This window comes from Callospermophilus lateralis, chromosome 9 (genome assembly GCF_048772815.1).
Source record: "Callospermophilus lateralis isolate mCalLat2 chromosome 9, mCalLat2.hap1, whole genome shotgun sequence".
NCBI lineage: Eukaryota > Metazoa > Chordata > Mammalia > Rodentia > Sciuridae > Callospermophilus > Callospermophilus lateralis.
This window is the reverse complement of record NC_135313.1, coordinates 101729928-101734319: the sequence shown is the minus strand read 5'-3', so window position 1 is coordinate 101734319 and position 4392 is coordinate 101729928.

Here is a 4392-nt window from a genome sequence, read left to right as displayed (position 1 = left end):
CTTCTTCAAAGTCAGCACAAAAGAGTCTCTTGCTCACTCGAGTTGGCTTAGAGCCGTGTGTGTGTGTGCGTGTGTGTGTGTGTGTGTGTGTGTGTGTGTAAAAACACCTTTGCCATATGACACAGTCTAACCCAGGGTTGGCAGTCAATCGCCTTTGCCATATCCTGTTGGTTAGAAGCAAGCCCCAGGTTCCTCCCCAACCCAAGTACAGAGGGTGGGAGCTCCACAGGGCATGACACAGTGGGGGTCACGTTAGGGTGTGCCCTCCACACCTGTCCCCTTGGAGTCCTGCCATCTGCTGGATTAAGAACAAACAGATATTTTCCTCCAAAGGGAGCTATTTGCGTTTTTACCATTCCATTCAGGAAATCATTTCTTAACCCCAGATATTTTGATGACATCAGGTATCTTCACGGTGTTTGTTGCTGGTCTCCTTTGGAGGCATGGAAGGTGGTATCACTACTAGAAGCCTTCACACCTTTCAAATGCACTACTCAACCGGCCACTTGCTGGGCATGTCCATTCATTCATTCATTGTATGTCTTTCCTCTGCTGGGCGCTTTGCCATACAGATAATGCTATGGATCTTTTCCTTGATTACCCACTGATTTACTTCTTCTTTTTCCCCCCTTTTTTGTTGAGTAAAAAAGAAGAATGTTGTTTTTGAGTCAGGGTATGTACTCAACAGCAAACAACATAGAACCCAACAGTGGATTAAATGTATAAATGACTTATTTTAGTCACCTAAAAAGAAATCTCTGAGTAGGCAGCCATGGGCAGGGGAGGTGCCATTGTTCCAAGCTCCTCCTTGTTCCGGCACCTAACTTTAGTCCTCATGATCACAAGACTGCTGCTGCCTCACCAGGCATTACATCCACATTTCACACAGGAAGAATAGGGAAAGCAAAGAGACTTGCCTTTGCCCTCCCCATGGACTTTCATCTACATCAGATTTAGCCAAGAACTTGATCACAAGGTCACCAGTAACTCCAAGAACACTGGGAAGCAATTTTTTAATTTTTTTTTAAGTTGGGCACATCATCAGCCTGAACAAAGTCAAGTTTCTATTAGTAGGAAGACGGGGGAGTAGATTTGGGGTAGGTCACCAGCAGGACCACTGTGAAAAAATCAGGCCAAATCTCCATGGTCTCTGAAGGCTGACGGCTCTGCGGTGATGGCATTTGATGCTTTCTGGGTCCTCGTTGACAGGCTATGCCGATGCGAGAGTGCTCTTGGTCTATTTTTCCAGAAAAATGTTATCTAAAAAAGTTAGCTGCTCTAAAATGGAACTGACGGCAGCTCTGCCCAGCGGCCTTCCCTTCCGGAGCTCTCTGGTAGGTGGCAAGGGATCTCCAAGCCACGCCGGATGCAATGAGATGTTAACTGCAAACTATGCTGCAGGGTAGAGAGCTTTTATAAAAAGTGTGTGCAAACAGAGAGAGGATGGTGTGCAGGGGCAGGACCTGTCCACCTTCCTTCCACGCCTCTCTCCCACTTGGCCCAGGGGCAGCACTGATAGGAGACTGGGAGTGAGAGGAAGGGAGAATCCAGGGTTTCTCTCTCCCTTTCCCTGTTTGGTCATGTCCCCACCACAGCCCCATTGTGACTCCAGCTCCTGTCCAAAAATCTGCTGTGGTTTTAACTTAGCAAGGCGACCCTGGGCCCCAGGGCTGGTGGTGACTGACATGAATCTCTGGGTTCTTTGTAGGGCTCCCCAGTCTCCATCTACTGGGTAACCAAGTTCCGCCTCAGCGCCCTTCTGCTTTAAATACACTCCAGCGGTTTTGGAGTCCTGGTTAGATCCTGACTCATACAGACAGCACCATAAACACTCAAACACCCATCACTTAGCTTTAACAATGATTACATTCTGCCACACTTGCTTCATCTATTTTTACATTTGTGGGGAAAAAAAAAAAAAAAAAGTCCCAGGCATCACAATGTTGCTGAATGATTTCATCCTGGGTCTCTAAAAAATAGGGACAGTTTCTTACATAACAAGCACATTAAATCGTTCACACACCTGCCTTTACATATTAACATCCCCAACAAAATTATCTAAAGTTCTGTATAGCTATCTAATTCCCAATCCATCTTCCAGTGCTCCCAAATGTCCCAGAGATGTCTGTTTTACAGTCGGATGGTTTAAATGGGGATTTCAGCAAGATCCACACATTGCATTTGGTAAGTACATATCTTGGGTATCTTTTAATTTCCAACAGTCCTCCCACCAGAAGGTCACACACACACACACAGACACACACACACACAGACACACACACACACACACACAAAGCATGGCTTTGCTGGCACACTGAGATCTGAGTCCTAGACTTGGCCTGCTCCTGTTCCTGTCCATTTCTCAGAGTCCCTTAAACAAATGTTTCCACAGCATCCCTCTCACAGGAGACAGACCAGCCCTCCCTTTTCCAGATCCCTGGAAACTTGAAGCCCATGGTACTGCACACCTGAAATCCCAGTGGCTCTGAAGGCTGAGGCAAGAGGACAGCGAGGTCAAAGCCAGTCTCAGCAACTTAGCAAGGTCCAAGCAACTCAGCAAGACCCTTTCCCTAAATAGAATATTAAAAAGCACTGAGACTGGGCTGGGGCTATAGCTCAGTGGTGAAGCACTTGCCTTGCAAGTGTGAGGCACTGGGTTCCATCCTCAGCACCACATAATAAATAATTAAACATTTTTAAACAATTAAAGATGTTGTTTAAAAAAAGGTGGGGAGGGGCGGGGCTGGGATGTGATTCAGTGGTTAAGCGCCCCTGGGTTCGATTCCTAGTACCCCAAAAAATTAAAAATAAAAACAAAAAACCTCCAAGCCAATGCACCACAGCTTGGTGCCAACTTTTATTTTGTCGACCTTTGTTTGGATTTTCCCTAATATTTATGGAGCCACATGGAGATAAGAATAAAGCCTGTGTGGCTGGGGCTGTAGCTCAGTGGAAGAGGGCTTGCTTTGCACGGGGGAGTCAGTAGGTTTGATCTTCAGCACCATATAAAAAATAAATAAATAAAATAAAGTTATTTAAAAGATGTTTAAAAAGGGGGCTGGGGTTGTGGCTCAGCGGTAGAGCGCTCACCTAGCACATGCAAGGCGCTGGGTTCGATCCTCAGCACCACATAAAAATAAATAAATTAAATAAAGGTATTGAGTCCAACTACAACTAAAAAATTATTCTTTAAAAAAAAAGAATGAAGCTTTTTAACGAGTCTCAATCTCAAAGGACCTTAAAGATTGTGTACTCTAAACTTTGCTTTTTCTTTTTTTATGGTTTTACAACTTGCATAAGTGGTATATCACTGGCCATAGTACAGATGAGAAGAGAGGCCCAGAGAAGCTAAACAATTTGATCAAGGGTGCACAGCAGGCACCATGGCAGGTGGGCTTCCCCTTGGACTATGCCCCTCTCTCTTCCCACCTTCCCATGGCATCTGGTCCTATGTTATCAAATGTACAAACTGCCCGTAAATGCCTGTCCCTAACAGTTATATACGGCCCTGTGCAACTGTGGCTGTGCAGAGGTAGTTATTGAAAGCTGACAATTGGTGGTTCCTGGCTAAAAATCCTACTCTATACTCCAATCCCTTTGAATTTGGGGGGAGATAAGCCTTTGATGATGACTAATAGAGTCACCCAGATATTCTTAGGAAAAACAAGAAATTGTCAAAATGCACTACACTTCTAAAACCATCCTGACAGAAAGCAGATTGGTGGTGGCCATGCCCGGGGGCCAGAGTAAGGAGGAGGCACTGGTGAATGGGTACCGTGATGAAATGGGGGTGATGCAGATGTGTGGGGACCAGACAGAGATGGTGGTTACACAACACTGGGAACCTCCTAAACGACACTGGATTGTTCACTTTCAAATGGTTAATTTTATGTTATGTGGATGTCACCCCAATAAAAATAGATATGCTGTGCTTAACCAGTTTCAGTGTCCCAACTCGGCTCTGCTAAACCCAGCGCACCCCAGCCTTGCCACCATCTCAGACCACATAAGTTCAACAGAGTTGGGGGAGCACTATCTAGGGGAGTATTAGGGATTCCTCGCTTAGTCAAGGAGAGCCCCGCGGGAGAATCGCCCTTCCAGATGATGGGCGCCTGTCGGAGGTGTGCTGCTGGGCTGGGGAGGGGTTATGGGCGGGATGAAGATCACAAGCAAGCAGCCCACATGCCTAAGAGGTATCCCCAAGTTTGGGGGGATAGTATGTGTCCTGAGCTGTCCTCCCAGCACTTCCCCACAGGAGAGCCAACCCTAGGCACAGGGACTCTAGCTGTCAGTGGGAACTGAGAGGAGGCAGAGGGTGGGGCCCGGATGCCCCCTGGGGAGATGGCATTGGACACCTGCCATCAAGAACCCACAAAACCACAGAAGAGGCTG